Source organism: Mercenaria mercenaria, chromosome 12, assembly GCF_021730395.1.
Source record: "Mercenaria mercenaria strain notata chromosome 12, MADL_Memer_1, whole genome shotgun sequence".
In the NCBI taxonomy this organism is placed as follows: domain Eukaryota; kingdom Metazoa; phylum Mollusca; class Bivalvia; order Venerida; family Veneridae; genus Mercenaria; species Mercenaria mercenaria.
This window is the reverse complement of record NC_069372.1, coordinates 64,567,442-64,594,193: the sequence shown is the minus strand read 5'-3', so window position 1 is coordinate 64,594,193 and position 26,752 is coordinate 64,567,442. Positions and strand designations below refer to the sequence as shown.

Here is a 26,752-nt window from a genome sequence, read left to right as displayed (position 1 = left end):
AAACGTTCAAGATTTATTACAACAATAACGCTTTAAGTACAATTTTTTATAGTGGAAGTCTCTCTTTTATTATTGTATTTAATATCAAATAATTGCTAAATGCACGTCTATTAAAACAGGATGAACCAAGATTTGACTTCCATAAGAATTTAATTAGGTACTTGAGGTGCCTGTGACATTTACAACGTACCGTTTGGTAAGGCTCATAGCCGAACAATAAAAACAATTCAGTAACAGAGTGGTAGACAGAAATATGTACATCTTATAATCAGTTTTAAAATCTGATAGTCGGTAACTCGGGAACGTTGAAAACTTGTATACAAAATTTCTAAATAAGGATTCTTTTGTTTAGAAAATAAAATTTTAATGTCTTTCGATGTAAAACAATTTCCCTTGATCAGTAATAAAATGCATACTTTATGTATTAAATGTATACATCTAAAATATATAAAATATAATACACACAAATTTAAAAAGGATTTCTAACAAAATAAGAGTTGTAACGAAACGTATCTAGATGTGGTGATAAATGCTTATTACACTTAAATGTCTGCGCATCTTTAAAGCTTTAACCAAATTTGTCACAAAGCTACGACGTTTAGACTTAATTGTAATACAAGATAAGATGCTTTTAATTGATTGGTAACCAAGTAAAAGAAGAAAACTCCAAATGATTTAATTGAACTGCTTTTAAAAGCAAAACTGTTTACTTAGATATTACAACAATACATACATATTGTTAATGACGTTGTGAAGATGTTATATTAAATAACTCTTTAAGCCTATAAGTAACTAATCTGTTTATTACATGTAAATACTCGTTATGGCATATTGTGTCCATGACAAAGTTACAACTAAGAAGTATAAACTCATAAAGTAAGATATTAAAAATAAAAGGTGTGTGCTCCCACGTTGTTACAACTAAGAAGTATAAACTCGAAAGTAAGATGTTAAAAATAAAAGGTATGTGCTCCCACGTTGGCTTTCGTGTTTTAATGAGATAGGAAGCTTATCTCTCTCTATCAAAATCAGTAATGTGTATGATGTTTCTTTTTTATACTTTTTTAGACAAATGTACTAGATCATCAGTAAATATTAAATTATGAATAAGTACCTATATTAAAATGCATGTGCCAATGATCTGTATCATACATCTATAAATAGATCAAGGTCAGAATAAAATTTTACTGTCTTCAAGCAAGCGTACTACAAATGGGTCAGCATGAAATGAATTATATACTCACTCTCAACAGGTGGTGCGCCAATTGTAATATTTACTGATTATGAAGTAGACATATTTCTATTAATCTCTTTGCAGTCAAGTTTTTGTATGGTTATGAATAAATACTATAAATGCTTTCGTAATCAAGACATATTCTATATAAAACATGAAACGGTCTTTCTGAATTTTCTGTTTAATTCAAGTGACAACACATAATATAAAACGTAGATGAAAGAAGACTTTGTAAGAAAGGTGAATAAAGAGGTCCCTCCACGGCTTCCATACTTTTGCTTGTTTCGTTCTAGGGAGAGACATATTTCGTTTCTTCAATATATGTATAAAGATTGGAAGAATTTGTTACAGTTTCTGTGCCTTAAATGCTGTCAAAACTTCAACCGTATCATCAGCTATGTCTTTTTTTAGCGTTTATATCATACATATGATACACGAAACGATTTCAACATAATATCATGTGCAAAGTATGTACATATGTATGTGTAAGTACTGTAATCATATATGTCAGTCCTGCCTGTAAAGACAGCCCTTGGCAAATTAGAATGTGGTCTTGTTGACAAGTGGCCTCTCAGCAGAGGTAAAACCTTAATACTAATAATCAAACAGGAGAAAATAATGACCTTTATTTGCAGTTTTATTTAGTAGTGGCCTTTATGAGGAGGAGGTGGTTTACACAAACTTATTTTGACCTTATTAGCCGTACAAAGAGGAAGGAATTAAAAAAAAAATTACAAATAATCTCTCACAAAATGATTTAAACCTAGAAAACTATAGCCTTATCTGTACAGAAACTATGAATTTATACACTTACTATGGTAGTTTTTAGGAGTACTTGACATAGAGCTTAACATTGCCTTCCAGAAGATCGGCAACCAACAAATGGTATCTTCAAGACAATATTGTACCTAGAATTAGACTATATAAATCGAACAAAGGCGTATGCATTGTCTGGAGAAATATTTTGCAAACTGCGAAAGCCAAGGAAAAATCATCAAAAATTAAAATGGCTGAAGGCTAAGATTAACTTCGCTTTGTTGTAGTTTTAACACTCGGATATTATTACAAGTTCATCAAAAGGTAGGCGTGGATAAGTTTTTCCCACGTAGTAAGATCCAGAAATGGGGTCCCTTTTTCAGAAAATAAAGGTCATGGAATATAGATGACTATTTTTGTAGTAGATTATACATATTCCAAACGCTTTCTATATCTGACATGGTTATGCTCTTTTTCAACATTTTGTTTCCTGTGCTTGACTTGTTTCTAAATTGCGGATATGATAAACGTAGTTACATGACTGATTTTTTTCTCTCCAAGCGCATGCGTGTCTCATTATGATTACTGTAAGACAGAAATAAAATATACTAGGTTTTATAAGAATTTATTTTCTTAACTATTGACGTTGACTCTTCAATCTAAAAAACATTCGTCATTTTAACACTGGCAGTTGCTTAGATAGAATCCACGCAATTGTTTGGATGATCGATTCTGATTTAACTAAAATTAATGCTACATTTAATGGAAACGTTAAGCAATATCGGAATCAAATTTCTTTTCGTCATTGGCATTTTAATGGGCGTAATTAAACATTCCCGATTGATTTTCTAAAACAAAGTAATGCAATCGTATAAGACTTTTCCCTGAGCATTTCAAAAATCTCTTTTGAATAATTTGCAATACTTAGAGGATTGGGAACATGACAGAAATGGTGTTTCATGTCTTAAAACTAACTGCGTCGGAATCAAGCTACGTTAAATTTGATGACGCTTTCCGAGTGGCTGGTTACTAACGTTTTACCTCATTTCTTGTTATTTATTGTTTGTTGTCGAAAGAATGTCTCTTTTATGCGTTCTTTATACTATTTTAGGGGAAGTGAAAGATACAGTTAAAACATCTGGTAGACTAATCAACTAATTTTTATTTTGATAAAAGAATTGAAATTTGACTAATAAATTTCAAATGCCAATTAATTTTATAATTTACAAATTCTATACTCAGTGACACTGGATCTTGTCAGCAATTTTATTGTTGTCCATCTGTGTACAATAACGTAAAAGTATGAATATTCTATATTTGATCGGCAATATAAGCCAAGAGAGATAATGATTTCAAAGTATAACCACTAGCTATTACTAAACAATTATCTAACTTAATATGGTGTTGTCTTTTGCTCTAATATACGCACATGGAATATGAATATGCTTGGCCTAATCATCGTCTAATGGATTACTAAGGCAATGTATTTAAAATTTCACATTTTTATTAAGTTCGAAAGTGGGCTCTTACACTTTAACTTTAACTGTTTTTATTTTTGTTTATAAAATACTTGTTTTGATTTTAAATAAGTATTCTTCGATATCGTCAAATATGATAAAGAGCACAGAGTGAATGATCAACAAAACTTGGTCAGTTGATATACCATATGCCTAAAAAAGGTCTTGTAAACCCTAAAATGAGGATATCTTATAAACTGAAGAAGTACCTAAAATGTGTTGAGGTTGGTACTTCTCTACGTAAAGACAACGTCGAATCAATATTACTTTTGATTATATAGGTTTAATTGACAGTTATGACTTGCTACATGTAAGGCTTCCTGAAAAACCGACGGACTTGTTCCGTATCTTTTTGTAGGATGAAATTATTTTTGTTTCAGAAGATCTGCATCTGGCATATACCACGGCCGTATAATCTAATAATGAAATATTTACTTGGATATTGTAAGAAACTGGGTCTCTGCAGGAAAGTAAATCTGGAATATGTTGGCACATAATAGGGTTACATCTTAGTTAATTGCCTTTTATATATCTTTGAATAATTACGAGACGCATGTTTCTTATTTCAAAAGGAACGTATGCAGCTTCACAATTTAATGGCCTCCTTAGTTTTTTAATGTTGCGACATGTCTAGGATCTAGACGGCAGATGTTGTATAGACGCAATAATGTCATGTTTGAACAATGCACAGGGAACCATTTTGTATTCCGTAAGTAAGGAAATTACCAAGCAATTATGTTTGTGTGTTTTTTTTTTTCAATTTTGTTCATTTATAAAGTAGGACTCAACTCGCTTATTTCAGGTTTGAATTTTATAATTTCTTCGTCATAATATACTATAATAAGAACTATATACAGCTCTGTAATAGACGCTAAAGAAAATGAACGATTAATTATTGATGTTACGTTGTAAAAATATGTTAAGCTCTGTTGAAACGTGAAACAGCACAAATCATCGTCAGTAAAGTAAAATTTTAGACACAAAAATCGGGATAACGATCGATGTAATAAGACAAATTGTAAAAGATTTCGATCATATATCATTGTTACCTAGTGAAAAAAATTATAATTGATCGCAGGGGTTAACGTCGGTAAAATATTTAAGTTTATTTCTTGTTTAAAAATCATTGAAAGTAAAACATAGAAACGTCCAGTGTATATTGCTCATGTAGTGTTTCCGAAGTTCGGGTTTAATAAGCTAAAACTATTGCTTAATCTAATGGCAGATACCATGTACTACTATGAGGGAAATTCAGAAAATTTGGAGAATATTTTTTTATGTCTGAATAATGATCAATATTATGAGACTTGAATATATTTAAATTGAAATATAATGCGAAATATAAGAAAGTGGATGATGGTAACTGATGCTATTTGGATATAACTGAGTGAAAGGTTACTTATTACGGCCTTTTGCAAATAAAAACTGGGCAGTTTGATTTGTAATATATATCAAGTATGTTTTGACAGATCAATGAATCATAAAGCGTGAAAAACCATTAGACTTTATTTGTCGAACGATGTCGATATATCAAACGCCTTTGTGATTTACAGGTCCTTGAGCATTTTAATATAAAGATTAAAGCAACATGAAATATTTGGATTTGAAGTTATCAAGATGAAACACGGAAAGTCAAATCGAGCTTTTAAATGATTTCATTCGATTACATTAATGTTTTAATGTACTTTCTGCTTTTCCTGCACTATCATAAATAGATGTTTTGCCGTACAAACAACTTGAACTGAAAGCGTAAGGAAAGTGACCGATGTTTACATGGTATGCATGCCTCTTTGAAACTGAAACTGAATAATTTGATTAAACGCTTATTTTTATACAATGACATATTCAATGGCGTGGTACATAATAATAATAACAATAACAATACTAATAACGACAATAATAATAGCCTTATTTTAACAAACAATCATGACTGCACCCCTCCCCTTGAGGTCATTATACCCCTATTGCGAATACCTCTTTACACATTAGGAGGTATGAGCTATTATTCTTTAGCATTGAAACTGACTGTATTTGGCGACTGACTATAAAACTTAAAATTTACAATTTATTCTAAACATTTACACAAGGCTTCTTTTTAAAATATAAGTGCCTCCCACCCCACCCCACAAACGCCTACAGTCAACACAGTAAAAATGTGAACAACTATAGTCGGGATCACAAAATCAGTAGAATAACAAAAGAATTATGCAGCCAGCATGACATTTCTTTTTAAATATAGTTAATTTCAGAATTGCATTTAATCTAAATATAGTTAATTTCAGAATTGCATTTAATATAAAAAATTCGTATGTTTATCAGTATGTATCTATATAACACTACCGTTCTTCTCTTTAATAAAGCTTGTTTACAGACCAGTAGTTGTAACCATATTTTCTGACTATTAGATCAGTGATAGGGGTATATTTCCCGATATTCCAGACACGAATAGTACATAGGCCTATATTATGCTGTCAGCACTGCAAAGCAAATGAAAAATTAAACGGTGAGTTTTCAAACAATCTAACTAATAGTGACATTCTGCATTCATCTTGGCATAAACAGTATTTCCGTTTCAACTAGAAACATTGACATGTAATAAATCTTACAATTGTCCAATGTTAATGTCTACTAGGTTTGAATATTAAGGTTTTCTTCCCCAACTTATTGAAGTTAGAATTTCAAAGGCAGAAATAAATTCAAATTATATTTTTTTTCCATAATTTAATACTTACAGAGAATATTGAACGGCTTGTATGGTAAATAGCATTTTCTTGGTATGTCTGTTTCATTGTTTGATTAAAATTGCTGAGCAATATAAAATATATACAGTCATTCATTTTAGACTGTCATTGTATTTTACTCGATTCATTTACAACTGCAAACTTAGCACGAACAAAACATGGACAACTACTGATGCACATATCATAAGGCCAAGTTAAATTTTAGTTGGGTAAAGGCTCTTCAAAGCATTCAAATATTATATAACGAGATGTTAATCATTGATTTGTCTCCTGAATTAAACTAAAAACAAGTGAAACGGAAGTGAAATTAAATTGCATAGTTATTTATAAAGATGTTTTGCAATTAGAAGTTTTTTAAAAAAATATATATGATATTCAGTGCTGTTTGTTTTAGAAAAGTTTATGATTTGTCTTTGCCTTAAAGAGGCCAATATTAGAGAAATTATATAATATCACGAGAATCCTGACTTTTTCATGAGGACAATGTTTTAAGTCAGAGAAAAGCCTTTAACTATCCATTATGTGAAATAATGGACAATCTCGGCGCGTTGTGCCTCGATTTGGCCATGCTTTCACATAATGGACAATTTTCGATTTTTCTCCTTTACAAAATGTGCAAAATATGCAAGCTAGTGAAGATCTCGGAAAACAAAATAACCAGTGGTGAAGTTTAAAAATTTGTAAAGTATGAGTAAATCGCACCTAGAACAAATACTTTTCTGTACTGATTTTAGTATAATTTGCTGATATTTTTAATAAGGGACTGACATATAATTAGGTGATTGTGCTATTCTCTATGATTAATATTCAAAACTATTAATATGCCAAACATATGCTGACAGCTAGAACAAAATAAATACCATCATCATGTTAAATATTTTATAAGATATATGTTTATGAACTTATGACCTCGGTCTTTGAGTTAAGAATCTGTTTTTCACTTTCTTTATAGACAAATTCATTAATAAGTGATGGTAAAGTAATGCAAAGTGTTGTATCTAAACATGCAATATCGGCCAGCTGTATTCCAAATAATTCCACTGTCTATCAAAGCCATAGTCACACGCCCTTTACATCCTATAAGTAAACATTACCATTTGGTTAAGATAATTTGACGAACAAGTCGTGCAATACATAATAGAGCATATATTAAGGCTAAAATTATACATTAAGCATTAGCAACAAACTAAGTAAAAGCGAACGTACATCTCACCAACATTTTATTTGCTTTAACCACCGTAATTCAAATTCATATTATCCATACATTATCTTGCGACAATCGCAGACAGACAGATTGACCCGAGCAATCACATTACATTTTCACATGGTGAAATTTTGCCTTTGTTTTCTGTTTAATAAAACTTTAACTTGAATACACTTTTTGTAGTTTATAATTGCTCGAGATTATATATTCTTAGTGTTTGCTGTTCTTTCTACTGGATAAGGTAAAGGACACTCTCTAGTGTTGTCTGGGCTTTTTTTCCAACACGTTTGTCCTTAGATTACTTATGATATAACTGTTATTGTTATATCTTTAATTCAAAGAGTAATTTGATTGAACGATTAAATTTTACAAGTACCATGTTTGCTTTATTATTTGAACTGTCATTAAAGATTTATACATCGGACTCAAACAGTGAAAATGCATAATTTTTTATTCAAGTTTGGACTTTTCAATAGATTGAAAGGAACCTAGTTGAAGAAATGTATTTGTGTTGAGTTATTTTACGGAAAAGTAGATGAAAAATGTAGAGGATGTAAGACAAAAACGATCCAATATGTAAAATAATGGACTGTCCGAAGTTTATCTTACTTTAAACATTGTTTTTATGACACAACCAATAGAGAAGTACGTTTAAGCAATTTACGTAAAATATTCATAAATTAATTCGATTTTATTTACTTTACTGCATTTATAGTCCATTTTGATTGACCTGGCGGGGCGTGGTTTCGCGACGGTCCACTGCATTATTGTATGTAGTATATTCGTTTAACCTGATTTCTTATTCACAGTTTTCTGAGATAACCATTATTTGCATTAGCTAGAGATTAACTCCGCCCCGCCAGGTCAAATAAAAAGCACTATAATAACAGTTTCTGTATGATTATGAAATACTCTGTAGATCCTCATGACCATTTTACGCACGTTTTTCTCATAATGCACGATTGCGCTTTTCTTGCGTTTCTCGCCTTTGTAAAATTGACTTTCGTTAGCTCGGGATTCTCGTGATGCTATTAGTTGTCTTACTCATTTACGGAATATGCAGCTTTATTTCACCGAGTGAGCTTTGTAAGTCGTATTCGCGAGGAAAGAAATTGATTGACATTTCAGAAACAATATGGATATCGCCAAGGTTTTCGACGGAAAATTTAGGGTATTAGATAAAATGTGTTAGGATGACATAGAATAGTCACTGAAATTATTAAGCTTTATTGTTTTGAATGGTTAGAAATTCGCCTGACATTCCATAGATAAACCACAATGTGTTTCACAGTTTCCACAGTATTTTGCTTAATGTTATACTCAAATAAACAATTTGAACATAACGGTAGATAATTCTTATAGTTAATGCTAAAAATTCATCTCAATACTGAAAATAAAATTGTAATCTAAGCATTAGTTCAGGTTTTTCTATGTACAGGTGTACGGATAAATTTGGAAAATGTAGATTGTGACATAACAAACAAGAGGGTCATGATGACCCTGGATCGCTCAACTGAGTATTATGAACTACATGTTTCAAATGTCAAAATGATGATAAAATATTAAGAAAGTCAGTAGGTCACATTCATGGTCAATGAAATTCAGTTTTACCATTTGTATGCAATACTGTGTATGTCATCAAAATTTCAAGGCTGTATCTTAAAAAACAAGAAAGTAGGTCAGTAGGTCAAGGTCACAGTCAAATGACATCATATTTCTTGGGGTCATCAGGTAATTATGGTTAAATAGTCTTGGAAATAGGATCAGATGATTTTTTAAGTATTTTTCCTATATAACTCACATAATAACTAAGTGACCCCAGGGCAGGGCCTCCTTTAACTCCAGGGGCATACTCTGAACAATTTTGGTAGAGGACTACTAGACAATGCATCATACCAAATATCAAAAGCCTAGGTCATATGTTTTCAGACATGAAGATTTTTAAAGCTTTTTCCTATATAAGTCTACATAAAACTTAGGACCCCCGGGGCGGAGCTATATTTGACCCTAGGGGGATAATTTGAAAAATCTTGGTAGAGGACCACTAGATGAAGCAACATACCAAATATCAAAACCCTAGGCCATGTGATTTTCTACAAGAAGATTTTCAAAGTTTTCCCTATATAAGTCTATTTAGACCATGTGACCCCCGGGGAGGGGCCATATTTGACCCTAGGGGGATAATTTGAATAATATTCTTGACAGATGAGCTACAAAATGGACTCTGTATGACTCTGCAATTATTCACTCAACTTTCGTAAATTATTACTATTAATTTTGTAATTGAAATATTATTTAAAAGATAGTTAAACGTAAAACAAGCACTACCGAATTATTATGGTTGATTTGTTTCCAGTTAACAGTAGTACTGTATTTAATCGTGTACTTTCATCAAAGTTAATGCAATCAGTAGGTACTCCCTTGTCTCGAAATCCAGGAAATTACTACAGTACAGCCTCAATAAACTACCATCATTGGTCTTATTAAACTGCTTTTTATGCAGAGAGGAATCAAATTCTTGCACAATTCTTAAAACTAACTGGAAACGTAAACAATATTCTTCAAAGGAAATTGTTGCTCTAAGAAGGTGTCGTTTAGGTGAATTAATCTATCAGGAATACGGATTCTGTTGTCAGCTTATATTAAAAGTAATTTTTTTTGCTGACTTCTTCAGGACACTTCTGAGTCGTTACTACACTATTTTCCCTTGCAGAACGTATTGACTGGATTTATAATACCTGTCGTCGTCATACGGTTCCCTCGCATCTTAATTTGAAACAACGGTGTCGCAAAGGATATAGTTGGTAATACCTGATTTCGTAATAGAATCAATGCATATATCTCAGACAGAAATAAAATCATTGTTGTCTGACTAGAAAGACATATGTCTTATTAAGTCTATGGTTTTATAGCTTTACATATTAAGGTTAACATTTATATTATAGCTTTCAGTTGTCTATAGTTTAAGATGATAAAATTCTGTATGGTGGCGATTTTGATTGAGTCTCGGACAGCTTAATGATAATATGACAAATAAGATTTAGATGACTGTTGTGTGGAGTTCTCTAATAGAACAAAATAGGATTCACCTAACTTCTGAATGATTTTGCCGTTTCGTATCCGTAAAGTTGTATCTATCATTATATTAACGTACTTCTTGAAAACAAATTAATGTATCTGCTAGACTGAATGGTAACAATTTGGACGGAAAGAAGGCAGTATGTCATTATTTCATCAGTTCTCTTAAGGACAGAAAAAAAAATGATCAAAAACATGACATAGTGTTAGCTTATTATGTCAAACGGTTCTGGTAATATTTGCTTGGGATGAAACCATATATTTTAACGAATGTCATATTTCATTTGATATTTAAGTGTCAGCCACATTCAAATGCAACAAATAATGTCAAATATCCAATACGATTATCAATTCTTCATTTTTCAAAAATGCACTTTCATGTAAAAGAGACGGTAAAATAGTCTATGAGCATTAAGAACAATGGGCACAGTAACATTCCGGATATTGTTTACATCAATTTCCTGACATACTTTACCTGTTATGTTTCACATATCGAGGGTTCAACGCAATAAGGGCGTATCTACATATAATAATCATACGTAGATACGCCCTTATTGCGTTGAACCCTCGATATATTACCGTGGTAAAATCAGCCGAAGTCGACCCATTGCATTTCAATTTGACATTTATTTGGAACGACTCCTTTATCTGTTACAATTTTAAAGTATCTACAATTCAAACGTTAATCTGTTGTACTTTTACTTTATTTATGATAATGTCATGTAACAGTGACATTCATACAATTCATTCAAATAAAACATGACACGCAAATGACAAATATGTTTATATTGCAAAATATTTTGCCTGATTGACGGCCATTCAGATTTTACGATTTTCTTCCCTTGACAATAAATTGATTTGCAAGTCAAAGTAGGAGATGCCCCCATATGGGTAAATCTCATTGAGAACAGTTATGGAATAAAAACATCATAAAATGTGTAACAATATTCACCGAGTTAATACATTTTGTTGCTCGCTTTGACTCGCTATACCGATAATCTCGATAAGCACGGTTTTTGCGTTTACTTGAACATATTTTGTCCGCCGGCTTAGCTCAGTAGGGAGAGCGTTGGTCTACGGATCTCAGGGTCGGGAGTTCGATCCTCGGGCGGGGCGTATGTTCTCCGTGACGATTTGATAAAAGACATTATGTCTGAAATCATTCGTCCTCCACCTCTGATAATTCATGTGGGGAAGTTGGCAGTTACTTGCGGAGAACAGGTTTGTACTGGTACAGAATCCAGGAACACTGGTTAGATTAAGTGCCCGCCGTTACGACTGAAATACTGTTGAAAAACGGCGTTAAACCCAAAACAAACAAACATATTTTGTCTCTTTGTTATGTTGATTAAACAAAATACGCTTCGTTTTGAGTCATTCTTCCTCCAGCATATAACTCGTGTAGGGAAGCTCTGAGAATTTTTTTCGGAATCGAGAAACTCTCGCTTCCTAGTGTTACAGTTGCTAAATCATTGTGATAATAACAATAATCTACGAGTTGAAACTACCAAAGCGAATATTTATATGAATAAGCAATAACTTATAACCAAAAAAAATCATGAAAGGACCAGATACATGGTAATTCAATATATACTGAATAGTACCATTTAATGAACTTATTTGACCTGCTCTACCACTTTCTCATTACTGGCAACATACCAGGATTACTTGATCTTAAAATGTCCTGGTCACAGAATACAATTAACCAAACGTTTAGGAGTCGAATAAGGGGCATGTGTTGTTAAAAATCAAACTAGTGTTCTTACACATGTGCATTGTACATCGGATTATCACAGTGACCAAGCACGTGCAGTTTTCGTTTATTCAAGGTTTCAAACTTTCTACAGATTTTAAATAATTTGGTTTATCAAAAAACTATACACTTATTATATTACGATGCCTAGGTTAAGTTTTGGTAAGTGGCATCAATTTTGTCTGGACGAGCAAGGATATTATTGTGTATTGATAAACTATGCGAAATTGTGAGTGATGGTCTTTTATATCTCAAACTTTTACTTCAATAAAGAATCAAATCCTGCAACAAGTGTATCCGCACAAGTAGGATAACTAAAGATCTCACTAGACACAAAATAAGTTTATTTGGTTGCAAAATGTCTATTGACCTGACATAACTTACATATAGCGGAATGTCATCGGCCTTACAGAAATACTTACAGAATAATTGTCTCGTTTCTCAGAATTTTAAGACTTATTACAAAATAACGCTTTAAGTATAAACTGTCTCTTTCATTACTTTATATGAAATATTTGCAAGGCGCAAGCCTGTTAAAGCAGGTTGAACCAAGATTTGATTTTCATAAGAATCTACTTAAATCCACTTTAGTTAAAAGTTCTGTTTGGCAAGGCTTATACCAAGACAATAAAAGAAGGTCAATAAAAATAGTAGAAAGCGATGTGTTCATCCTATAATGCAGTTTTAAATCTGATAATCGGTTACGAGAGAGCGTTGAAAAGCAGTAAATCGCCAAAGATTTGAAAAATTCCTACACAAAGATTCGTTTCGTAAGAAAATTGTAATATTTTTGATGTTGGACAATAGCTAATTATCATTATTAGTAAAAGGCGTACAATATTACAAATGTATATCAAAATATATACACTTTAAATATAAGTACACTCAAACTTAAAAAGTATTTTTTCAAAGATAAAATTGAAAAGAAAAGTATTCATACATGTTCGTAAATATTTATAACCTTCAATTTCTGTCCATCTTTAGAATTTCTGGAGAAAAGCTTTAAGTGTCGAAAATTGTCATTTTTTAGAACTTCACAAATCTACAAATTTTAGACTTACAAAAATGTAATTGTAACATCAAGAACAATGCTTTTGGTTTATAATATATTGTATTTATAACTGAGTTAGGACTTAAGAAATCAGAACTAAGAAATAACAAATAAAATGTATGTTGAAAGACTATGCAACATTTTGATTACCTGATACATGTTTCATCCAGAATTCAATGAAACTAATTGTTGACACGTATCATAACTTGAATTGTTTTGTTAAGACTTTCTAGTCTTTTCGATACAAAATGTCTTCTATTAAGATTCAATAATGTGGAATTCCTCCTCAGACAGCAAAACTATAAAAGCATTCTGTGTTTAGTGAAAAACCGCGACATTAACGATATTGTTAGATTGAACCTGTTAATGGAAGCAGAAACGCAAGCTACCGTCCACACTGTCTAGCCTCGGGTTTAGCAGAAGTCAACGTTAACACATGTAACAACTTCCAGGATGTAATGTAGAGACACCCGCAGACATTCATATGCAAATGGAAACTTAATGATACTGTAACAGGACCGGTGTCGCGTGAATATCACACGCGTGGTAATATTACCACGCGTGTGATAATTACGCGGCGGCGTGAGAATCGCACGGTTCCGGGTATAGCCGTGATAATCGCACGGGCGGTCTTAGCTTTAGATATATATACCAGTATGATACATAAAATTATTCAGGAATGATTTCTGCATCAATGGGTATAAAATAATTGGGTGTTCAGGCGCGTATCAATTCGGGGTTGTGCATCAAAGCCACATACTTTAAAAAAATGGGATTTTTTTTCATAAATATAATTAAGTCTTTCTTTTTAGAATAGTTTCAATATTTTATCTGAATTGGACTGACATGAATATTAGGAATCCAGGGGCGGACAATGATGGGGAAAACACGTGCGTGCATACTAAAATATAATAGTATTTTGGTAAAATGTTTATTTAAGGGAAACAATTATACTCTGTATAAGCGGACTATTTATGTGCGTGGAAACATAATTATAGCATTGCACGCTCTTCTTTTTTGAAAGAAATAAAGAAATCTATCTATCTTCGAAATCAATTATAAATATGTTTGTGTACTGCAATAAAACGAAATGTTTTATGATGAGCTAATAGGTCTTTATAGAAACCAGGGGCGGATTATAATTGACGCCTTTTTGATAGAGAAATATGACGTACAGCGTATGTTAAATCATACGGTGTTGTTAGTTTTAGACATATATACAAAAACCACGTACCAGGTTATCAGGAATGATATTTAATATGCAGGTGCGTAGCAACTCGGTGTGTGCATCAAAGCAACATAGTTTTAAGAAAAAGGAAAGTGTTTTTTTTTTTTTTTTCATAAACAAAATGTTTCAGACCTTTTAAGAATAGTGTTAACACGTGTCCGTACATTTATTTTTAAACCGAATATTATGAACTGATACAATCTTTGATAATCCAGGGGCGGCTAGTAACTGATACGAACTTTAAAAAATCCAGGGGCGGCTAGTGAGGAGTATACTACGATAAATGTCTATGCAGGCGGCGTAATTGTAGGTATATATGATCTACCTATATAATGCAAAAATGATTCAGAAAGACTTCTGCATCTATTTTTAAAACTTTATTTTCTGATGCGTGGCTTGAGGCCATCGCAAGGGTGCACACTAAAATGTAATAACATTTTGATGAAAATATATTTATTTCTATTTAAAGAAAATAATCATTCTGTATTGAGCAATTATCTGCGTGGCAACACAACATCCTGTGGGATTAATTTCGACGTGATTTTTCCGTGTAGTGCATTAAAATCAATGTTTAATGACGAGTTGATTCATTAAAATAAACAGGGCAGGGCGGTTACTTAGCATTTTTGCGGTTCGGCGTGTGGCCGTTAAAATCGAACGGACGTTGTTAGTCTAAGCTGGAACAACTGATACATATTAGACCTTCCTGGTTTAAGACATATATAAAATACGAGTACGATGCATTAATTTTTTCAAGAATAATTCCAGCATTTAATGGCGTATTTTTTTCTTTTAATATTCAGGTGTGAAGAAACTCGGGTGTGAGCACCAAAGCAACATATTTTAAAAAAATGGAAAATTAATAAAGTATTTCATATTAAAATTTGTCTTAAAAGGTTTCCGTATATTGTGATAAATACTCGGCGGCGTGAGAATCACACGGTTTCGGGTATAGCCGTGATAATCGCACGGTCGGTTTTAGTTGTACACATATTTTCCAAAATGATACATAAAATTGTTCAGGAATTATTTCTGCATCAACGGGTATAAAATATTGGCTATTCAGGCGCGTATCAATTCGGAGGTGATCATCAAAGCCACATACCTTGAAAAAAAAAGGTTTTTTTTCATGAAAATATGTGCCTTTCTTTTTAAAATAGTTTCAGTTATTCAACATATTTCATCTAAATTGGACTGAAATACATAACCACGAGCTGATAAACTACTAAAAAAATCCAGGGCCTGGGCGGGTACTAGGCATTTTTTGCGGGGTATTCATTTATTAATTTAATATTCTGGTGCGTAGCAACTCTAAAGTGAGCATCAAAGCAACATATTTTGAAAAAAAAAATGGGAAAAGTAATAAAGTATTTCATATTAAAAGTTGTCTTAAGGTTTCCGTATCTTGCGATAACTACGCGGCGGCGTGAGAATCACACGGTTTCGGGTATAGCCGTGATAATCGCACGAGTGGTCTTAGTTTTAGACATATATACCATTATGATAAATAATATTATTCAGGATTGATTTCTGCATAAACGGGTATAAATAATTGGGTATTCAGGCGCGTATCAAATCGGGCGTGTGCATCAAAGCCACATCCTTAAAAAAAAAAAACGGCGTGAGAATCACACGGTTTCGGGTATAGCCGTGATAATCGCACGGGCGGTCTTAGTATTAGACATATATACTTTGAAACGAGATGCCAAGGGCACGTGTCGAGCTGCCGGCTGTCAAAAGGACTGGGAGTTGCACACGAAACTCTGTCTCACCGAGACAAACATTTGTGCCAAATAAAACAGTTGTGTCAGGTTATTTTATAATCCCACATTCAATGACAAAGTTATTGTCCGAACAAGGTCAATTATAGCCATATTTGACCTTTAAACTTCAAGTCTGACTTTAACCTTTGAGATATTGACACAGGCGTTGCGCGCGATACGCCATCTCATGGTGGTGAAGGAGTGTGCCAAATTATTTTAAAATCCCACATTCAATGACAAGGTCAATTATAGCAATATTTGACCATTAAACTCCAAGTGGACCTTGACCATTAAGATATTGACGCTGGTGTTGCATGCAACACACCATCTCACGATGGTGAACAATTGTGCCAGGTCATTTTATAATCCCACATTCAATGACGAAGTTATTGTCCAGACAAAGTCAATAATGGCCGTATTTGACCTTTAAACTCAGTGTGACCTTGACCGTAAGATGTCTACTCGGGTGTTGCGCGCGACACGCCGTCTAATGATTGGTGAACAATTGTGATAAGTTATTTTATAATCCCACAATCAATCAATGACAAACTTATGGTCAGGACAACGAAATACGGACGGACACCGAACAACCATTTGGACAACGGGCTCTACAAAAAACGGCTTGAGAATCACACGGTTTCGGGTTTTGCTGTGATAATCGCATGGGCGGTCTTAGCTTTTAGACTTATATACCATTATGATATATAAAATTATATGCCATATAAATGATCAGTGATATATTGTTTGTTGATAATTTCTAAATAAATGCACTTTTCTTACTTTTATATATAAAACTCGTTTTATATGATTATGTACTTGATATAAACAAAATAAATCAAGACAAAATTGCTGAGTAATCAAACTTTCACCATTGAATCAGGCCATTCACTTATTTTTATATTCAGGAATGATTTCTGCACCAACGGGTATAAATAATTGGGTATCCAGGCGCGTATCAAATCGGGCGTGTGCATCAAAGCCACATTCCTTGAAAAAATGTGATTTTTTAATAAAATAATTGTCTTTTTTTTTTTTGGATTTAACGTCGCACCGACACATGATAGGTCATATGGCGACTTTCCAGCTCTAATGGTAGAGGAAGACCCCAGGTGCCCCTCCGTGCATTATGTCATCACGAGCGGGCACATGGGTAGAACCACAGACCTTCCGTAAGCCAGCTGGATGGCTTCCTCACATGAAGAATTCAACGCCCCGAGTGAGGCTCGAACCACATCGATGAAGGGCAAGTGGTTTGAAGTCAGCGACCTTAACCACTCGGCCACGGAGGCCCCAATCTTTCTTTTTAGAATAGTTTCATTTTTTTCTATATATTTTATGTAAGTTGGACTTATATGACCAATCTCTCTATCAACTTAATGATCCTAGGCTCAAGAGTTTTTGAGTTATCCGGAAACCGACTGCATACCGACCGACTGACAAACATCTGCAAAACAATAAACCCCTCCTTCTCCGAAGTGTGCATGTGCATGTCAGAATGAAAACAATCGAGGCCTTCTTTTTATTCATTTTCTAATTTACCAAGGTTCATCGTTCTGATGCTTCAGTATTTAACCACCCGGACTTACGCCTTGATTACTAATAAACAAGGAAATAAAGCTCTATATATTCTGCGATAAACAACGGTTGACGCATGGACTGGTAAGAGACCATTATGACATCAATTATGACGTCAGATTACAGCATGACGTTCGATATATTACCCCTCGGGTAAATGAAGTCTAACATAATAATTATTTAAGTAGGTCAATCAAAAAATATGAGCCGTGCCATGAGAAAACCAACATAGTTGGTTTGCGACCAGCATGGATCCGGAACATCCTGCACATTCGCACATTCTGGTCAGGATCCATGCTGTTCGCTTTTAAAGCCTATTGGAATTGGAGAAACTGTTAGTGAACAGCATGGATCCTGACAAGACTGCGCGGATGCACAGTCTGGTCCGGATCCAGGCTAGTCGCAAACCACTATGTTGATTTTCTCATGGCGCGGCTCAATTATAGTTATCGGGTATGAAACTCTAAGACTCTTTAAAAATATTTTTCAAGAAGTGTTTTAACAAACTGGATGGGTTTAAACTGATGGGAGTTAGATTCTATATAGAACAATCATATTAAAGAAACGATCTTTTATGAAACTTTCAACATTTATTTTATGTTTTACAATTATAGGATCTAAACACCAACTAATGGCTCCAATGGCTGATGAAGACATTGCATAATAACTAAGTCTGTTTTAAAATATTATGTAATATGAGAGATATAAGATAAAGTGTATCAAAACACTATACAAGTACATTTTAAGCAAAAAAGGGCATAATTTATTAAATTTTGGTGCAAGAGTTATGCATCTTGTGTCATATGATGTGGGTGATGATGTTGAACAACTATTTTAAGTTATATTATTGTAATGGTAAGACTTAGTGTTGAAAGATTCAAAGCTATATGTCAAAATGTGTACTTGTACAAAAACTGAACCAATTTCAAAGTCCAAAAGGGACATAATTCAACCAAATTACTCTACAGTGTTACTAACTCTTGCCTATAGAGACTATTATTATAAACAAGTGACAAAAGTTTCAAAGGGCCATAGTTCAGTCAAATCCTTGATGGAGTTATGTACTTTTGCCTAAAACATGGTATAATGATGATAAATTACTGTTGTAAGTTTCAATACTTTCAAAAGGTCCTTTTAAAATATGGACTGGTAAGAAAAACTTAAAACTGGTGTAATGCCAATGCCGATGCCATGGTGAGTATGATAGGTTTACGTATTTTTCAATTAATCTAACTTTAAACTGAAAACCTCCTAAAACTGTGATTCTATGAAGTGCACACTTGAAGATAATCTGCTGAATATAATCATCATATATGAAAGTCCTCCTTAAATCAAATTTCACAAATTGAATAACAAATTCATCTTCTTTGACCATGTATAAAGGCCTGGCATATGGTATGAACTCCACTGGACAGCATGATGTGCCAAGAAAGCAACTTCAAAGCTGATGGCTGACCTAAAACAGATAGAAAAAATATTTTATAATGATGTCACTTAATTAAGTTAATTGCAGTATCAAATGACAAATATATTGCATACTGAAATAGCTAAATTTGGTTTTATCCAAAACATTTTCATTTTAAAATCATTTTTTTAACAAGTCTGCTTTTTGCTTAATAATATGCTACTTTATATGAAGGTCACACTGACATTCAACATTTGAATGTAGCAAAAAAACAAAACAAAACAAAAACAAGAAAACAACAACAAGAAAAAAAAACAAGAAAACACATGATATGATAGTGTTCTAAAGTTCTTGTGCTCAATTCTTTTAAGTCAAAATTTCAACCAAGAGTTACCTACCTTGGTTTTCGATAGGTTTGATGACAAGATCTTATATAAATGCTCATTTTCTACCAAATTCTGACCAAACTAGCCATATGGACAATTTTAGCCTACATTTTCTTATAGGTCAACTAGCATAAATTTATTCCCTATATATTTATAATCCCCACTAAACAGGATCCTGTCCAAACCAGTTTGATAAGGATTCATAAAACACCTGTGGATTTGAAATGTTGTCCATGTCAGAGGATCATAAATTTTAGAGATATGTACATACATAATTGGTTATTTCCAGTGTTTTGCATTTTATTGATTGAAATGCAGCTTTTTTCAGAATATACACACTTTTTAGTTGATGATATACTAATTGTAATTTCTCAGTCATGTTGAGTAATGTCCCAACCAATTAAAATTTAACTCTTACAGCAACGCAACTCTCATCCTTTTAGAAAAACTTTACCTGTATCTAACAAAAATAATTAAAATGTATTTAAAACACAATAAGAGAAGTGACAAGTACTTTTTATTCAATTATTATGATTAATCTAAGTAACAAAATAAAACCAGAAAAATTATCACTGCTGGATTTTATTAGAAATTAATGAAGTGCTCCATTGCATTTTAATTAAATATCATTGTAATAAAACTTGATTCATCATAAAATGAAAGTACTATTGTATCTTATCACTATTAAGCCCTAATTTAATCAAGTGTTCTAAACTTGTTGTAAAGGTAAGAAGTGATTTGCTGTAAAGATGAAAATTGTCACATGCAATCTGTGTACTGAACAGTAGCTTTATAGTAGCTGATTATGATAAAACAGAAGCTAGTCTATCAATAGTCTAGCCTTGTAAATTGGCCCTTACTGCAATGCATTGCAGAGATAATTATCATTATGGATAAATTGTTAATCAAATTTCTAAATAAAAAATGGGGCATCACTCTGAAAATATTGCTGACAGTGTCCCTTGTCAAACATGTGCATACAGTATCTTTTGAAAGCTAAAATATACAAAACTTAAGAAATAAACTTGAACCAATGCTTACGCCAGGTTGAGTAGTCGAGCTAAACATTGTGTATGATGGATAATCCACCTATGCAGTTCACAGCTCCATTAAGATGAGTTTAAAAAGGCAAAACAAAATATTGATATAAACATTACAAACATCACTGACCTTGTAAAGTTCTCTATCCAATAAGAAGTACTTCCACTGATGCAAGTTGTTAGCATGAAGTTCTTCTATTTCATTGTCTTAACTGGAAGTATATTAATTTTTTAGATTACTTTTAAGAAAAAATCTATAGTGCAAAGATGATTAAAGCACAGAGGTAAAAAAAACAATAACATGTTATAAAAGCAAATAAAGGACTCAGTTTCTACATACACTGTACCTACATTTTGGTAAGTATTCAAGTTCAAAGACAAAGATTTCAATATTCATAAAGTTCTCCAGATATCCTTATAAGAGAAATTTTGCATTATCAAAAATATTTTATGTCAACTGTCACCATACATACAATATATAATGAAAACACTTTAACTGCTTTCACAAACTTTAAGTATTTTACTCTCTAAATCTTAACATTAGAATGATTTTTAAGTCTAAGAACTTTGATAAATATGGGCAAAGTTTTTTTTTCCAAATCCTATTGCCATACTTTTCCTTTTAACAAACCAGTATCTGTATACTGACACTACAAATTACTATGTTTATATAATGCACTAATGGCATGTTTGCCAGTAAACACACTGATATCTGTATACTAGCTCCTAGATTATAATATATTTAAAAAAATATTTCTAAAATTGTGAATATAGCTAGTCTAAAATCTGTGATTACATAAAAGTAATTTCTCCAAAATAAAATCACTACAATTAGAGTGGCATCTGACACTATTACATCAAAGTAAGAAAAATGACAAAGTTTGAATTTTTTTTAATAATTCTTAATTATCAGTCTAGTGGCTAGTCTATGAGATTTGTAACTTATATAGTATAACTTACAAATACTTTTATAAAGAAACCATTCACCATGTTCATATAGATCTGTAAGAATGTCCATCCTTACCTAAATCATTGAAGTGTGGTGATAGCCTCTCCAGCTGCAAATATTGGTTAATCTTTCCCCATTAAATTAAAGATGGTCATCATGATCAACCATTGACTTTCAAGTACCAATCTGAAATATACATTTATATGTGTTGATAATATAGGTTTGTTACAGTGGAGGGATCAGCTATGAGGAAATATCTGAAATGCAGACACAATTTTATTTTATGAAAAAAAATCACCACTTGGAACATACTAGTTTCTAATTAATATTAATTCAACTCAATATCAATAAATGGGAAAGTATCAATGGTCATTTTCTTAGTTATAAAAAGTTTCACCGTAGATAACATAATGTATAATGATGAAAGATTTTTTTTAGTTAGCATTAATTTTGTAGTAACTTATATATACATTAAAACTCCTGAGTAAAATGATCTGGATCACATGCTTTATTTAATAAAAATGTATCAGTAACAACATGAGAGCCCTTCTGAAAAAAATGTTAATGTAGCTATAACATAAGTGACCCCTCCCCCCCCACCCCTCAAATACCAGACTTTTTAATCCCCAATATACAAGATCCTGTCTGGTCCAGTCAGATTAGGGTCCATAAAACCCCTATAGACTTGATATTGCCATTGCTGTTTTTTTCTTTTTTCTTTTCAGAATGTACACAAAATTATTTTAACTGATAATATACTAATACTGATTGCTCAGTCATGTTGAGTAATGTCCTGGCCAGTTAAATTACAACTCTTATAGCAAAGCAGTTCTCACTCCTTAACAATAAAATAATTATTTAAGAGAAATTACAAGTTTGTTTATTCAATGATTATGATCTTTTTATCAAAAGTAACAAAATAAAACCTGCAAAAAATTGTAATTGCTGAATTTTATTAGAAATTAAAGAAGCCGTCAGTTGCATTTTTAATAGATAAAAAGGGGATATGGACAGAAGGATTTTATATATTAAAAATGCATAATTCTAAATAACGTTTCTTTTATGTATAATAAAATCCAACAATAAAGATATATCATTGTTCAAAATACACATAATTTATTATTTCTAAAAGCTAAGTGCCTGAATGCATTTTTTACATTTTTGATAAAAAAAACAGCAATGATGAGATGTAAATCAAAAATATGATAAAAACACTGTTTTATCTTATCACTTTGTGTATTAAATTTAGCCCTAATTCAATCAAGCTTTCCAAACTGGTTATAAAGCTGAGAACTGATTTGCTACAAAGGTGAGAAATATCACCTGCAATTCATTTACTGCACAGTCGCTATACAGTAGCTTATTATGATAAACAAAAGCAAGTCTATCAATGGTCCAGACTTGTGTATTGGCCCTTACCTCCAATACCAGACCTTATCATCCCCATAGGCCACATACCAGGCACACCAGAATCAGTGTCTTTAATTATTAGTTACTGTAACAGTAAAACAGAATTAAGTTAGCTCTGTGTATTTAACTGTTATTGAAAAGGGTCGCTAAAAGCTCTACGGAGCTTATGTTTATTGTTTCACAAAGCAAAGATAAATAAAAATTACCTTTACCTTTACGTATTCCAACTTAGTCAAAATAATTGGACATTCAGATTGTTCTATATTTGGGTGGTTTTCAAAATAATGAAGAAAAAGTGGGACATAGAGTTGAAAACTATTTCTTATGGTGGTCACCTATTTATATGATAGCAAATACTTCAAAATTCAAGGAAATAACTTTGGGAACGTGTTGAGAAAAAACTATCAGAAAATAGTTCAGCCTTTAATTTGAAAGTTCAGTGAATTTCAATTGCAGTATGATTGGTGATAAATGTTGAAGTGTTTTATGATAAGGAAATATATTAACAGTTATATTTTCAACATATAAGATATAGGTGTAATGTGTATGGTTTGAAACTTATTCAATCAAATGTTTGCGGAGATTGGTTTTTAAAATCAGCCTTTCTGCACAAATCTGACATGAAAATAAAATTTTACCTAGAAAATTTGTTGCTTAATGAAAATTAATTAACATATTATTATAAAACCAATTTTTTCCTCAAATTTTGAATGTTTAAAACATGCCAAATTTCAAGAATGTCCAGTAGTCTTAATTTCTAAAATTTTCAACTCAAAATTGAGTTATATTGCAGATGCACAGGGGACACATACTGAAATCAGTATAATATTCATGCATTATTAGTTTACTGTTCATAAAAAAAATTTCACAACAAACATGCTTATTCAACAGCATGTGTTCCTTTAAATGAAAATAAGTGACTTTAAAACATAACCAACACATTGAAATCATCTATTCTACATGCACTGCTTACAGAGAGTAGAAAATGACAAAATGCCATGCATGGTAAAATGTGACAGTAAAATTCATACATACTTTATTATGTTACTAAGAAGATGCACAGGGGACAAACTGCAGCAAAATATATATTCATAGAATATGTTCATAGTAAGTACATTTTTTCTCGACTACACAATATTCACGTGTGAACATTACATATATGTGGGTAAATTAAGAGCTTGAGAAGCCAAACAATTGATGTTTCCACTTTTTAACTTGAAAACTGGTTACTTCTGAAAAAATGCAAACAATGAATTTTAAATTGTCCAGAGTTTCTTATATATGGTAAATTAAATGAATGTCAAAAAAGGGTGCACAGGGGACATCACTTTTGGCTTTTTGAATGTTGAACAGTCCTTAATATGTCAAATTGAAAGCTGCTTTTTTATCAACTGTAACTCCCTTTCAAGGAAAATGAGTCGTACCACGAGAAAACCAACATAGTGGATTTGTGACCAGCATTGATCCAGACCAGCCTGCGCATCTGCGCAGTCTGATCAAGAACCATGCTGTTCGCTTTTAAAGCCTCTTGGAATTAGAGAAACTGTTAGCAAACAGCATGGATCCTGACCACACTGTGCAAATGCGCAGGCTGGTCTGGATCCATGCTGGTCGCAAACCAATTACGGTATGTTGGTTTTCTCATGGTACGGCTCAAATAAAGTATAATCTAATTTTATTTAAAAAAAAAAATAAAAGAAATCTGACACTTAACAACTAAAAAGTTGCAAAGGGGACATTTTTGGATGTATATACATTCATCAAATGTCTGAGAAAGTTGATCTATTAAACAAAAAAACATACTGTGTCTTCACAGCTGAAAGGATAAAGATCTTAGAAAAACATTAGGACTTAGAAAACTAATGGGGTTATGAAATTGTAGTGTTCCACATTAAAATTTTGTCCTTTTTCACTACATCTTTTGTGAAGAGGGTTCCATCACAAGATGTGAAACTATTGGTGAGAGTAGATGTGGTAATGAAAAAAAGAGTATTTTGCTTTAAATGTGCAGAGTTTAAGCTTACTGGAACCGCTCTCGAGTCCGCTTCTTGGAATAACCAGTACTAGTGTCATATGCGAAGTCCTGACCCCACTGGGACTCAAACCCACGACCCCTGGATTGAGCTGAGCCAACACTTACATACCACATAATTTAACATAAATCATGAAGAACTCGTGCGGACGCATTGGTTGATAGGGCTGTTCGATTCCTGGCAACTCCCATTGCGGTGTGACCTTGGGTAAGGCACTTTATCATGATTGCCTCAGTCGGCCCAGCTGTAAATGGGTACTCGCAAATTGCTGGGGGTAAGGTATAATTGGTTTTAACTGTTCTTAAAAAAGGGTCGCTCAAAAGCTCTACAGAGCTTATGTTCATTGTTTCACAAAGCGACGTTAGATAAAATTTACCTTTAACAGAATCCCCTTTGAAAAATGTTTTTTTTTTAAATTAATTTCAAAATATCTCATATCTCCTCTGTTCCATATGATATGGATCCCGTTTTAATTTTTGGATTACATATCCAACTGAACATCTAATTACGGATCACTTTTTTCGAATTTCATTAGTTGAAAACAGCTAATAAATCACAATTACAACTGCTTAGTAGACCTAGATCTATATTGTAAAATTATGTCACTCTGGCCAGGCTTTGGCTGAAGAACTTCAAGAAGTCTTAGAGCACCCGCACACTACTGTAGGTGTTATTATTTTAAACTGGTTGTATGTAATCTACTAGATCCATATTATATGTGGAAACAGATAAGTAAGATAAACAAGTGACTGTCAATCAGAAAGATCTAGAATCTACAAGATTTTATTTCAAAAGTGCAAATCTACTTACTTTCGATTTCGCAAGCTCCGCCATCTTGTCTCTTCAGGCGGCGAATGATGAAATTAAAACGTGCGAATCACGCTTTTTTTCCAAAGGTGTAATTAACCGAAAACAGATATTTGCCTATGGGTATGTCAAGCAAGTTATTAGAGTCTTAAATTAACAAGAAGTTTTACTGAAGAATAATAGGACATTTTTGAAATAACCAACTCATTATTTGCGCACCGCGGCCATGTTTTTCGTAGATTTTTAGACAAAAAGGTGATTTTCAGAGCGTGTAAATCTTATTATTTTGCGTAGCTATTCACAAACAACAGTCCCATGCACAATATTTAACACCTCTAGCAAGTTTTAAGACAATCTGATTCGTGAAAAAGATAAGTTACTGTGTTCTGCAAGTTTTTTCTGAAGCACCATAAAAGCCGGTAAAATACGTCAAATTGGGCATATTCAAATCAATATATTTAAATTTCAGGAATATAAAATCAAAATCAAATTATGTAATTTACAAAAGCTATCTATGAGAATTTAATATGCAAAATTTTGCAAATATTGAACAAAGAATAAGCATTTGGGCAGGTTTTGAAAAACATATATAAACCGTGGACCTGGTCACGACCGTGTGATAATCACGCTACACCGGTACAAACCTTTATCTTTTAGACTTCAACTGTGTTAATGACCTGCACGGATGACATACATATTTTATATTACACCGGATAATGTTCTATTATTTGACTTCTAGTAAATGTCGTCTGCTGATACGAGGCATTTGATTGGAACGCGCACCGCTAATAACCAATCATTATCACTTGTATGTCATCTTGT

At 32.6% G+C, this 26,752-nt stretch overlaps 1 long non-coding RNA gene across 1 annotated transcript; it reads right to left on the bottom strand.

Annotated features, from left to right (window-relative positions):
* Positions 1-18,591: 18,591 nt before the first annotated feature.
* LOC123532361 (uncharacterized) lies at positions 18,592-26,026 on the bottom strand. The gene is made up of 4 exons (XR_008366534.1): positions 25,934-26,026; positions 21,756-21,866; positions 20,862-20,943; positions 18,592-19,356 (listed from the first exon to the last, which is right to left on the bottom strand). It is a non-coding gene; the product is annotated as an uncharacterized LOC123532361 (long non-coding RNA).
* Between the last annotated feature and the right edge of the window lie 726 nt (positions 26,027-26,752).